Below are 14,376 nucleotides of genomic sequence, written 5' to 3'. Positions count from 1 at the left end.
GGTCGAGGAAGTTGGCATTGAGTTGAAAAAATTGTCAACTGAAGTAGATATTACCATCAAGCCCCACACCACCGTGCTGCAGAATGATAAGACCCAAAATTGGATCGAACGATTACAGACTCAGGTTGACAACTACAAGCGTGATCTGATTTCCTTCAAACGGAAGAAATTGTCTACTGTAACCAACGATTACCAAATCCATACAGTATATCGCTGGTTACTTGGGAACAACATTGGTGAACGTCAGAATAGACAATACATTAGACGAAGGGCTAAACCGTTTGCTCATGATTTTGTTTCCTCCGCCTCCACCTCCGATACTGATTACTATGAGGGAAATAGTGACTCTACCCGTTTTTTAGATCAAGGAGGGGAGACTTCCTCCACCCGCTCCAGGGTATTAAGAAGCGGCACAGACCGCACCCGAGGAGAGGGGGGTACCAGGAGAAGAGGGAGGAGACAATAAGTAGCAATGTTTTTAACCTATCTAGTATAGAGTTGAGTACAGCTGAAACCTATTGCACGTGGTTTATCTTTCGTTCCCACATGTAGAACCAATTCATTTAAAAGAACAATAGATCAGTATAAATTTGGTCGCTCCCTCCGTTTGCGAGAGTTCTTTGCTAATAAACCTACTGACAAAGAGAAATCAGAATTTAGGCCTAAGTCGACATTCGATCCTCCATCTTCTAACCCTAGTATCAAAACCTATCTACGGCTAGTCCAAAGGGACTCTGAGATCTCGCCCCCCAAAAAAATGTTTGACAACCTTTCCGCTGCCGAGAGGAAAGCATTAAAAACATTAAGAGATTCCTCAAATATAGTGATCCGCCCTGCGGATAAGGGAGGAGCCATAGTCGTCTAAGATTGGACAGATTATGACATTGAGATCAACCGACAATTATCAGATGTCACGACCTACCAGAAGTTGGCAACCAACCCGGTTCCCAAGATCAATCTAAGATCGATCAATATCTGAAGTTAGGTTTTGAGCAAGGGTATATTAGTGAGGACTTACTAAATTATCTGACTATTAATTCACCAAGGTGTCCGATCCTGTACACACTGCCTAAGATTCATAAAACACTAATACGCCCTCCCGGCAGACCCATCATTGCCGCGGAAGGCTCTCTGCTACAGCCTATTGCAATCTTTGTTGACAGTATTCTACAGCCTTTGGTATTAAAAACTGACAGTTACTTAAGGGACACTGGGGATTTCCTCATACATCTACGTAAGTTTGCCAAGCTTAGTGAACATACTCTCTTGGCAACAATGGATGTAGGTTCCCTCTATACTGTCATACCACACCATCAAGGTATGGAAGTTATACGTAAGTTTCTTTCCAGCTCTCCTTGCAAAGATTACCCCACCGAGTTTGTGTTGGAATTGACCTCATTGGTTCTGACTTGTAACCATTTTATGTATAAAAATGATTACTTCCTCCAAATTGCTGGAACGGCGATGGGGTCTAATTTGGCCCCCGCCTACGCAAATTTGTTTATGGCGCATTACGAAAAACACTCATTTGTTGCCAAGATATGGGCACAAGATCTCTTTCTTTAAACGGTTCATAGATGACGTCTTCTTGCTTTGGGAAGGCACAGAATCTGAATTCCTTGACATGGTGAACCAATTGAATGCATTGGACAGTCCCATCAAGTTCACATACTCTGTGTCTGCCACTAATATTAACTTTTTGGATGTCAGCATCACCAGAACTGGTGATCGACTGGACACCACTATGTTCCGCAAATCTACAGATCGTAATTTGACGCTGCATGCAAATAGTCACCATCCCCCAGCCCTTAAAGAGGGATTGCCTATATCTCAGTATCTCAGAGCAATCAGGATCAATTCCAACCCAATACTCAAAGACCAGCAATGCACTGAAATTACCTCTCGTTTTCTGGAGCGAGGGTATTCCAGAGGTGTCCTTACACGTTGCCTAAATAAAGCTAATAGCATTTTTAATGGACAACAGGTCAGAAATGCTACTCGCAATAATCGTATGATTTGTTCTACTCAATTTGATAGTTCTGCAGATGCAACTAGAAAAGCCCTACGGAAACATTGGCCAATAGTAGCAACTGACAATAATTTGCCTTTCCTAAAAACACCAGCTCCCATGGTGGCATATAAACGGGGGGCTAACTTAAAACAATTGTTAATGAGACCCACGACATTCCCTGAACAGAATAAGTCTCACATTCGGCTTATGCAGGCCAAACCCGGCAGTTTTTCTTGTGGGGGGTGCACTACGTTCAGATCTATGATTACTGGTTCCTTCTTGTATCACCCCCACACAGGGAGAAAGATTTCTATCAGGTACCACCTACACTGTCGATTGGACCATGTAATTTATCTTCTAAAATGTCCCTGTGGGTTATGCTACGTCGGGTTGACGACGCGTCCTTTTCGTGACCGGATGGCTAACCATCGGTCATCTATTCATACGGCCCTTAACGTGGGCTCCTCTGATAAACCGGTAGCACGACATTTTGTGTCAGCTAGACACCAAGTATCTGCCTTGAAATGTCAGCTTATTGATTGGGTACCTCCGCCTCCAAGTGGAGGTGATCGTACCCTACTGCTTAAACAGAGGGAAAGTTTCTGGATACACAAACTCAGTACGGTGTCACCAAGGGGCCTCAATGAGGCCAACCCTCTTAACATTTTTCTTTAAAATCCAATCTTTTTCGGATGTTGGATTTTCTTCATGATGTCTTGTGTATATAGGACGAAGGGTACTTTGGCATGATGATTACATAATGTGTGGGTCTGAACCTGTGTTCATACTTATTATTTTATTTTTCATTATTATTATTTCTGTTGTGTTGTTTAGTATGTTTTTTCTATGTATAGTGAATAGGAAATTAAGGGCATTTACATATGTGTTTTGTGTATGTTTGTATGTTTCCCGGAGCCATCCCAGGTCCTTGACATGTCACGAGGGCTCATTGAGCCCAATGATCTCCCCACCCCCCTTGCTTTTGTCTATTTATTATTATTAATACTATTTTTGTCATACTATTACATTAGTGTAGTATCCAATATGTTCTATTGACAAGATGTATGTTGGTTTCGATATACAGGGTGAGTGAGATCATTGGCTCCTGGGCTCTCTTATTATCTAACTGTTGTCAGAATTGTGCACATGACGTTTTTTGGTGATTGACAGCCTTCACACTCCACTGGTAAGCCCAGTATAGGTAATGATGTCACTTCCGGTAAAGCGGATCCTAGTCATGATCCACACGTTCTTTAAAGGTTACGTGTGGGCTTTATAGCTGAGTTCTCGACCCTGGTGAATGTTGCCTATTGTTAGTACATCTCATCTAGTTACATACATTTATATAACTACGATTCGGTTCGTCTGCGAGCCGAGTAGCGGCACTTCCGCTGAGTGGAACGCAGGGACTTCCTGCCGGTGGAACGCGGAAGTCGCGTCTCCGGCGTGTGCCCCAGTAACTATAAACTTTCTCTTATATCTAACTTGCTTATCGTAGCGATACATATACAGCCTGATCCCTAGGCTATATAGTACTTGTCCAGCGGGTCTGGTTTCGATTTTTGAGCAGTAGTTTTTCTGCAGCGTGGTTTAGTAATTGTTAATCACCTTAAGTGGCACTTCCTGTGGCTGACCCTTAAATAGCTGTCAGCTGAGGCTGAACAATATGCAGCTTTCATTTGGCTCTGGACACTTGAACAGTGAGTATGGTTCTCTTGCAGCTACCTTCTGACATAGGATTACGGTTGGTGGTCATTTTTTTCTTTGCCCTTCAATTGCAGATCTAGTGTTGGAAATATGCATTGAGCCCTCAGCTGCCATTCGTTGTTTTAATAAACTATCAGGTACGATGCTTATTGGGTGGCCCCAGGTGTTGGTCTCACACTATTCAGTGACTTGGAAGTTTATCTAATAGGCCATAATTTGTATTATTATAGCATCTTCAATGTGTTGAAGAAGCAATCTATCACATCAGTATGACCCAGTGTGTTGTCCAGGTAACTATTTGTTGAGATGAAGTATCTACTCTGTGTGAGGTGAAATCTGAGGGTGGAGGCGTCTCTAAATCACACATGGATTGAGTTTTTTCCATTAAAGCATGTTTATGCTGCTTGGTGACAGTCTTTAGGGCCTGGGAGGCACTGGTGGTGTTGGTGTTGATAATCTGGTTTTTTATACATATTGATTTTAATTGTTCTCGATTGTTTAGGTGTTTTAAGTGCCAATCTTGATAAAGGTCCTTATATGGACCGAAACGTCGATGAAAAACGGCATCAACAGTGAACCTGATTAAAATAAATTGAACCTACAAGTGATCTCAGAGACTGATTTCTGGGCGTGAGTGCACCTTCCACCCAGGTGGTAGTTGCGGTATATATATATATATATATATATATATACACACATACATATATATATACACATACCGCATCTACCACCCGTGTGGTGGGTGCACTCTCGCAGAAATCAATCACTTTGAAGATCTTGATGTGTCAATCAGTTTATTCAGGTTAATCAGGTTCAGTAACGTTGCCTTTAACATTCGACGTTTCGGTCCTATCATAGGACCTTTATCAAGACTTGCAATTCAGAGCATCTACATGATCAAAAAAATAAATACAATATGTATAAAACATACCTCCCAACTTTCTTTAACTGTGGAGCGGGACACTCGCGCGGCGAATCCGCGCGCGCTCCAGAAAAAGGGGTGTGGCCTATGAAATGGGCGTGGCTTTACGGGAGGACCCGTGATCGCGAGCCACGCCCCGTTTTCATCACTGAGGGGGCATGCCCAGCGCTCTGTGAGCCGCTGGCATGCTCCCTCTCCCTCTGACTCCACTGAATAGACGCTGTGCGCATGCGCACAGCGTCTATTCACCGCTGCTCTGCTAAGCAGAGCAGCGACTGACAGAGCCTCCCAACTGACCCCCCCACCGCGGGACACTGTGGCCCGCGGGTGGGACAGCGGGACAGTCCCCAAAAAAACGGGACTGTCCCGCGGAAATCGGGACAGTTGGGAGGTATGATAAAATCAGGACTAAAGGTATCAGATCATACCTACACCACCACCACCACCAGTGCCTCCCAGGCCATTATAGCAGAAAATAGTGACATCAAGTTAATTAATTAATAGAATCATACTCTATATGGAAACAAGGATAAAGATCAGCATACTCCAAATCTACTCCCACAGGACAAGCATAGCACCTCACTCTAGAGTAAACTTCACAAATTTACCTGGGTCAATATTAGACACAATGAGTCATATGTTAGCTCCTGGAACACAGGACTACTATAAAAGAAAATTGGAAAGCTTATTAAAGCACTGACCCTCACCAGTGTATAATAGGACCCAATATACCATATAGAAGTCATACCTGGATAATTAAAAAGTAACACTAGGCAGCTACAGATCAATCAGCAAAGGCCATATAGTTTTCAGCAGCAAGAAATTATGAATATAATTAAATACAGCCTATGTACACTATGAGGGATTTTTCGCTACTGGGTTTCACTGATATTTAACAATTGTCTCTAGTTGCCTTATTGGTATGCCTTTGTCCAATATAACTCACTCTAATATACTCTGTTGGTTTATTAGCATATTCCCGTCCCATCTATGCTTAGTAGATGGTGCCGTCACTTTCGGTCAGGTCGACTTGACTATTGACCGAATGTGGCTAGCTACATTGCTGCTGTTTTGGCTTTCACCCATGTGCTGGGATGTTTCTTGGCACCCGTTTTTTGAGTTTAGTTTTGTCTTTTTCACTTTATGAGAGCCCCTGCAGCTTGGCCGAGCGGCGTCCGCGGGACTTCCGGGCCGTGGAACGCATCCATTTCCGGTCGCTGGAACGCGGAAGTGGCGTTGCCAGCGGCCGCGAATGCAGCCAATATTGTACTTTTGAGCTACATGTGATGATCTTGGCCCCTGAAATCAGTAGCGCTGGGTATATCTAATGGTTTGATATCTAAGTAACACTCTTTTTTCTTATGGGGTTAACGTTTAGCACACATATAGTTACATCTCGGGGTTAAGTGGCATTTCCTGTCCCATTGTGTTAAATAGCATGCAGCTGCTGATGTGCAGCATGCAGCTATCATCAGATACTAAACAGCAGAGTGGTGAGTGGACTGGCCGGTGTGGACCCCAATGGTAGGAATATCTTATCTAGTTTGGATTATTTTATATATCTTGTTTGTGTTTTAAATTGCAGACCTTGCTGCTGAAAACTATATGGCCTTTGCTGATTGATTTGTAGCTGCCTAGTGTTACTTTTTAATTATCCAGGTATGACTTCTATATGGTATATTGGGTCCTATTATACAATGGTGAGGGTCAGTGTTTTAATAAGCTTTCCAATTTTCTTTTATAGTAGTCCTGTGTTCCAGGAGCTAACATATGACTCATTGTGTCTAATATTGACCCAAGGTAAATTTGTTAAGTTTACTCTAGAGTGAGGTGCTATGCTTGTCCTGTGGGAGTAGATTTGGAGTATGCTGATCTTTATCCTTGTTTCCATATAGAGTATGATTCTATTAATTAATTAACTTGATGTCACTATTTTCTGCTATAAGGGCCTGGGAGGCACTGGTGGTGGTGGTGTGGGTATGATCTGATACCTTTAGTCTGATTTTATACATATTGTATTTATTTTTTTGATCATGTAAATGCTCTGAATTGCCAGTCTTGATAAAGGTCCTATAATAGGACCGAAACGTCGAATGTTAAAGGCAACGTTACTGAACCTGATTAACCTGAATAAACTGATTGACACATCAAGATCTTTAAAGTGATAGATTTCTGCGAGAGTGCACCCACCACACGGTGGTAGATGCGGTATATTTGTGACCTGACAAGGTCATTGGGAGCACCCTCCATTTATCTCTATGAATTGATGAGAGTGCAGGGTATTCTGTGGGTATGTATATATATATATATATATATATATATATATGTATATATATATACACACTAATGGAAGAAAAGGACTGCGGCACTCAGGGACGTTTTGAAAAATCGCTGTATTAAATACAATACATCATTGCATCATACACACACTATATATATATATATATACGCACTACTTACAGACACTGGTTTATGTGTAACGGACAGTGACCATAATGAGTGGTTACATGCATAGATGAAGCAAGGGCGGAGCAAATGAAGAGAGCACAAGTGCAGTAGTAATTCCCTGGTGGTTCCCAATGGTAACTGCTCTGTGTTGATCCGGCACTCAACGGAAGGATTGAACCCTGAGCTTGCACATTACTCTATCTGGTAGAGATAATAAATTCTCTTAGGGAGTGGATAAGATGCTGATCAGTACTGGTTTATAATGGGCAGTTTTAGTGTTAGTCAAATATGAGAGGGCAGCACGTCATACTCACAGTCCTGTATGTAAGGCCTGGACAAATTTGGGCAGCACGAATGGTGTAGTGGTTAGCATAACTGCTTCATAGCACTGAGGTCATGAGTTTAATTCCCACTAAAGACCATTTCTGTAGAGTTTGTGTGTTTTCTATGGGTTTCCTTTAACACTCCAAAAACATACTGGTTGGTGAATTGGCTTAAGACAAAATTAGCCATAGGGGTATATACAATTCTTGCTGGAAACTGCCGCCTAGTCGGAAAGACTGTAGTTTCCGACAGGTTTAGGTCAAAAGGGGTTCCGACCTAGTCAAAGCCGGCTGTTTTTTTCAGACAAGTCGGGAATTCCCGACTTGTCGGAAAACGCGTGGAATGTCGGAATCCACATGTGTATTGTCGGGAATGCAGACAAAGCTACAGGTTTTGTACCCGGTTCTGACAATGTCAATCTTACTTTTTTTAAAGTCGAATTGACATTGTTGGAACCGGGAAGATGACACGAGGGAGCAATGCCGTAACTAAACATTTTAGCGCTGTAAGCAAGAAACAGCATCGGCACCACCCTTCCATATACAAATAAGGGCCAGTGCACGCCGCAGGGGGCGTGGTTTCATGGGGAAAGGGCGTGGCCATAGAGCTCCCTTTTACACATTACGGCAGGCATAACTCCCTTTTATACATTACGGATGGAGGAGACCCCTTAGAAACATAGAAACATAGAATTTGTCGGCAGATAAGAACCACTTGGCCCATCTAGTCTGCCCCTTTTTTTTTTTTTTATATATTATTTTTTTTTTATCACTAACCTTATTTGTTCCTTATTTCTTTGTAAGGATATCCTTATGTCTATCCCATGCATGTTTAAATTGCTCTACTGTCTTAGCCTCTACCACCTAAGACAGTAGAGCAATTTAAACATGCATGGGATACACAGTACGGCAGGCAGAGACCCCTTTTATACATTACGGCAGGTAGAGCTCACTTTTACACATTAAGGCAGGCATAGCTCCCTTTTACACATTACGGCAGGCAGAGTCCCGTATTTTACACATTATGGCAGGCAGTCCCCATTAAAAAAAAAAAAAAAAAAACATTATGACAGGAAGTCCCCCTATCTACACATTATGGCAGGCAGTCCCCATTTAAAAAATAAAAAAAAACATTATGGCAGGAAGTCCCCCTATTGACACATTATGGCAGGCAGTCCCCATTTAAAAAAAAAATAAATTACGGCAGGCAGTCCCCCTATTTACACATCATGGCAGGCAGTCCCCATTTTTTTTTTTACACATTATGGAAGGCAGTCCCCCTTTAATGGGAGGGAGAAAGAGAGAGAGGGGGGGGGGAGAGAAAGAGAGATAGATACTCACCTGTGACCTGCGATCCGGCATCCATCTGCTGTGGTTATTCGGCAGGCTAGGTATCAAGTCAGGCTGCAGAGTAGCAGAGACCCGGGAGCTGCCTGCAGCACTCCCGCGTCCCCTGTAAAGGCAGCGGCTGCGGGACTAGAAGGAGGGCACTCAGAGACCCTTCTGAGACGGCGGCTCCGGTGGAAGTCAGGAGACAGGCGGCGCTGCAGTAGTGCGGAGTGGGGGGAGGATGCAGCGCTCAAAGTCCTTCAGAGGCAGCGCTGCGGTAGTTCGGTGGAAGACAGGTGGCAGCGCTGGACTCTATAGTGAGTACAGTGGATGGGAGCGCACCGGGGGGGCGGGGGTTGGTGCTGCCGAGGTGCACCTTCAGTGCATGTGCGCTGTGGGCAAGGCATCATCGGCACACACCTAGTTACGGCACTGTGAGGGAGCGGGGACAAGTCATGAGGGCGAGCAGGGACAGGTAGGAGGGGATGGGACCATGTGAGGAGAGGAGCAGGGACGGGTGAGGCGAGGAGCAGGGACGGGTGAGGCGAGGAGCAGGGACGGATGAGGCGAGGAGCGGGGACGGGTGAGGCGAGGAGCGGGGACGGGTGAGGAGAGGAGCGGGAAACAGCAACAGCTATAATGTAGCTAGTATACTATGTACTAGATTATGCTATGTATCTGTTAAGCTCCTTGAGTCCTATTTGAGAAAGAGCGATATATAAATAAAATTATTATTATTATTATTATAGCAGCACGGATGGGACAGCACGGGGTATGAGCGACTGTGACAGTTGTCGGGAACGGCCAAATCCGACAGTCGGTTTTGGCTGCTCATTGAATACTGACCGGTCGAATCGTTTCCGTCGGAAAGGATCCGACAGTAATTGAATATACCCCATAGTGTTCATGTGTCAGGGACTGAAGTGAAGATCTGAATATTCTAAATATTTAAAGGGAGAAATTATCATTGTGCATAACCTATATAGTATACAGCCAAATGTTCTGTAATGAGGATAACGTTACCAAGAAAGTGTTGTTGCACTTGTGTGTCCCTGCATTATTATATTAGTGTTCCTATATTATACCAGCACTCCCTGGGACCCCTGAGAGATAGCTAATGCATAATTTTCTTTATAGCTTGCTGGTAATGGGAAGTACATGTTTTCTACATCACCGAGGTTTCCATATAGGAGGCAGAGCTTTTGGTTCTAGCAAGATTCAGAGGCTCTCTATACTTTGCCACTATTTAACAATAGCTTCAATGTCTGTGGCATCTAAATTAATGTTTTTCCATATGGTGGCTCATGCAGATTCCTATTCTGAGCCTCTGGTTTTGATCTCTGTTTGGTTAACATTTCAACCACTGGGAAGTGGGAAGAATTCAGCTACCTACTTATCTGTATGGTCAATCAATAGTCAGGCATATGGAAGACTGGACGGCAAGATATTAGAATATTTCCCAATGTCAGTGACTTGACAACATAAAAGACTATACTAATGCTATGAGAATATCTCAGAAAGTGCCAACCTAAAGCTCTAACTAGTTATTTCCCTTTCAGTTTTTATTTTTGTTTTATGTAGAGTTTTAGACAAGAATTTCTTTTAAGTACTTCTGATGAGGATTGAAGACAATGGGAAATATAACGAATTGTAGGCACTGGTGAGATCTTTTGTTAGTACACCCGATGTTTTAAAATAGGATTTTGGTTACCTACCAGTAAATCCTTTTCTTGAAGTCCGTAGAGGATGCTGGGGTCCACATTAGTACCATGGGGTATAGACGGGTCCACCAGGAGCCATTGGCACTTTAAGAGTTTGAGAGTGTGGGCTGGCTCCTCCCTCTATGCCCCTCCTACCAGACTCAGTCTAGAAACTGTGCCCGAGGAGACAGACATCTTTGAGAGAAGGATTTTACACAGATAGTGGCGAGATTCATACCAGCTCACACATACAAGGCACATCAAGCTAACTAGCTTGAAAATCTCAGCTACTGTTGAAATATTACTTACCAAGTAACAATGTAGTACATAACTAAACAAAGTTGTACTGAACCAAATAACGGTTGCAGGAAAACGAAGTACTGGGCGGGCGCCCAGCATCCTCTACGGACTACGAGAAAAGGATTTACCAATAGGTAACCAAAATCCTATTTTCTCTTACGTCCTAGAGGATGCTGGGGACCACATTAGTACCATGGGGATGTACCAAAGCTCCCAGAACGGGAGGGAGAGCACGGAGGCTCCTGCAGAACTGATTGTCTGAACTTCAGAACATCAGAGGCCAAAGTATCGAACTTGTAGAATTTAGCAAACGTGTTCGACCCAGGCCAAGCTGCCGATCGGCAAAGTTGTAACGGCGAGACACCCCGGGCAGCCGCCCAGGAAGATCCCACCATACGAGTAGAGTGGGCCTTAACAGATTTTGGACACGGCAATCTTGCCGTAGAATAAGCATGCTGGATAGTGAACCTAATCCAGTGAGATATAGTCTACTTTGAAGCAGGATACCCAATTTTCTTGGGATCATACAGGACAAACAAAGAGTCCGATTTCCTGTGACGAGCATAGATTTTCAAAGCCCTCACAACATCCAAGGACTTTGACGAAACTGAGGAGTCAGTAGCCACTGGCACCACAATAGGTTGGTTGATATGAAATGCCGACACAACCTTTGGAAGAAACTGCTGACGTGTCCGGAGCTCAGCTCTATCTTCGTAGAATATCAAGAAAGGGCTTTTACAGAACAAAGCCCCTAATTCTGACACACGTCTTGCAGAAGCTAAGGCCAACAACGTGACAGCCTTCCATGCAAGAAATTTGATCTCAACCTCCTGTAGAGGTTCAAACCAGTCCGACTGGAGGAACTGAAACACCACGTTAAGATCCCAAGGTGCCGTAGGCAGTACAAAGGGAAGTTGGATGTGCAGAACTCCCTTCAAAAAAAGTCTGAACCTCAGGGAGGGCAGCCAACTGTTTCTGGAAGAAAATGTATAGGGCCGAATTTTGGACCTTTATGGATCCTAACCTCAGGCCCTGGTGGTCTTCAGGTTCCCAGCGGCCGGGCTCCCGTCAACCACCATACCAGCGCCGGAATCCCGACCGGCGGCATACCGACATCATTTCTCCCTCTTGGGGGTCTACGACCCCCCTGGAGGGAGAGTAGATAGCGTTGAATGAATCTGGACCTTCACAGATCCCAACCTCAGGCCCATATCCACACCTGCTTGCAGAAAGAGGAAAAAACGTCCTAGTTGAAACTCCACCGCAGGAAACTTCTTGGACTCACACCAAGAGACATATTTCTTCCAAATACGATGGTAATGTTTAGACGTTACCCCCTTCCTACTCTGTATCAGGATAGGAATGACCTTCTTTGGAATGCCCTTCCAAGCTAGTATCAGACGTTCAACCTCCATGCCATCAAACGTAGCCGCGGAAAGTCTTGATAGGCGAACGGCCCTGCTGCAGCAGGTCCTCCCGAAGAGGAATAGGCTTCGGCTCTTCCTGCAAGAGATTCAGAAGGTCCGCGTACCAAGCCCGCCTTGGCCAGTCTGGAGCAATGAGGATCGCTTGAACTCTTGTTCTCCTTACGAGCTTTAGAACTCTTAGAATGAGTAGGAGTGGTGGAAACACGTACACCGACTGGAACACCCATGGAGACACCAGGGCGTCCACTGCCACTGCTTGTGGGTCCCTCGACCTGGAACAATAGTGTCGAAGCTTCTTGTTGAGATGAGAGGTTATCATGTTTATTTGGGGTAACCCCCAAAGGTCTGTTATTTCCTTGAACACCTCCGGATGGAGACCCCACTCCCCCGGATGGAGATCGTGTCTGCTGAGGAAGTCTGCTTCCCAGTTGTCTACTCCCGGAATGAAGATTGCTGACAGCGCCAACGCATGCTTTTCTGCCCAGAGGATGATTCCTGTCACCTCTGACATCGCAGCTCTGCTCTTCGTTCCACCCTGACGGTTTATGTAAGCCACCGTTGTTACATTGTCCAACTGTACTTGAATGGCCCGATTTCTTAGAAGATGGGCCCCCTGAAGAAGACCATTGTAGACGGCTCTTAGTTCCAGGATGTTGATTGGCATGCCGGCTTCCAGACTTGACCACCTTTCTTGGAAGGTTTCCCCTTTAGTGACTGCGCCCCAGCCCCGGAGGCTCACATCCGTGGTTAGAAGGACCCAGTCCTGAATCCTGAACCTGCGGCCCTCCAGAAGATGAGGCAATTGGAGCCACCAGAGGAGTGAAATCCTGGCCCTTGGCGACAGACAAATTCTCTGGTGCCTGTGTAGATGAGATCCTGACCACTTGTCCAGGAGATCCAGTTGGAAGGCCCGAGCATGGAACCTCCCATACTGGAGAGCCTCGTAAGAGGCCACCATCTTCCCCAAAAGGCGAATGCATGGATGAACCGACACTCGGGCTGACTTCAGGACATCCCGGACCATTGTTTGTATCACCAATGCCTCTTCCTGCGGAAGAAACACCCTCTGCACTTCCATGTCGAGAATCATCCCCAGAAAAGACAACCTCCAGGTTGGTTCCAAATGAGATTTTGGAAAGTTCAGAATCCAACCTTGGACTCTGAGTAGACAGGTTGTGAGTACAATGGACTGCAACAGCTCCTCCTTGGACGATGCCTTTATCAGTAGATCGTCCAGATACGGAATGATGTTTACCCCGTTTTTGGAGGAGAACCATCATCTCCGCCATCACCTTGGTGAACACCCTTGGTGCTGTAGAGAGGGCGAGTGGCAGGGCCTGGAACTGGAAATGACAGTCCAGTAATGCAAAATGGAGATAATCCTGATGCAGTAGCCAAATCAGAATGTGGAGGTACGCATCCTTAATATCCAGGGATACTAGGAATTCCCCCTCTTCCAGACCTGATATCACCGCCCTGAGAGACTCCATTTTGAACTTGAACTCCTCCTTTCGGTACCACAAAAAGGTTTGAATAGTAACCCGTGGCTTGCAAATGAGGAGATACTGGTACAATGACCTGTGCCTCCACCAACTTCTGGACCGCTGCTTGTAGGGCAGTCTTGTCCGCCAGCAAAACTGGCAAGCCTGAGTTGAAAAATAGTCGAGGAGGGAGATTTTGAAATTCCAACCTGTATCCCTGGGACACAATATCTATCACTCAGGGATCCAGGCTGGACGATACCCAGACATGACTGAACTGTCGAGTCTCGCTCCCACTGGCCCCACCTCTAGGCCGCGCGGTCCACCGTCATGCGGAGGACTTCGGCGTACTCAAAGCAGGCTTAGTTTCCTGGGAACATGCCGCAGCAGGTTTCTTGGATTTAGCTCGACCTCCCCTAAAGAAGGTATTTGACGGCTTGGCCTTTCTAGGCTTGTTAGACCGAAAGGACTGTGATGCTGATGGAATGAAGGATTTCTTCGGAGCAGGTGCAGCTGAGGGAAGGAACCGAGACTCACCTGCTGTAGCCGTGGATATCCACGCATCTAAAGCTTCCCCAAAGAAAGCCTGACCTGTGTAGGGTAGGGACTCCACACTTTTCCTGGATTCCGCGTCGGCCGACCACTGCCGCAGCCACAGTCCCCGACGAGCTGAAACAGACATGGAAGAGATCCCAGCAGCCATGGAACCAAGGTCTTTCATGGATTCT

The 14,376-nt window shown here is 45.2% G+C and overlaps 1 protein-coding gene and 1 long non-coding RNA gene across 8 annotated transcripts in view; one reads left to right on the top strand and one right to left on the bottom strand.

Annotated features, from left to right (window-relative positions):
• Window positions 1–14,376, bottom strand: part of HECW2 (HECT, C2 and WW domain containing E3 ubiquitin protein ligase 2) — a 1,325,610-nt gene that overhangs the window by 409,162 nt on the left and 902,072 nt on the right. The gene's annotated exons all lie outside the window — the stretch shown is intronic.
• LOC134945085 (uncharacterized) lies at window positions 3,687–3,992 on the top strand. The gene is made up of 3 exons (XR_010182037.1): window positions 3,687–3,711; window positions 3,793–3,855; window positions 3,949–3,992. It is a non-coding gene; the product is annotated as an uncharacterized LOC134945085 (long non-coding RNA).

This window comes from Pseudophryne corroboree, chromosome 7 (genome assembly GCF_028390025.1).
Source record: "Pseudophryne corroboree isolate aPseCor3 chromosome 7, aPseCor3.hap2, whole genome shotgun sequence".
NCBI lineage: Eukaryota > Metazoa > Chordata > Amphibia > Anura > Myobatrachidae > Pseudophryne > Pseudophryne corroboree.
Note: the sequence above shows the minus strand (reverse complement) of the source record. Positions and strands in the feature narration are given on the sequence as shown.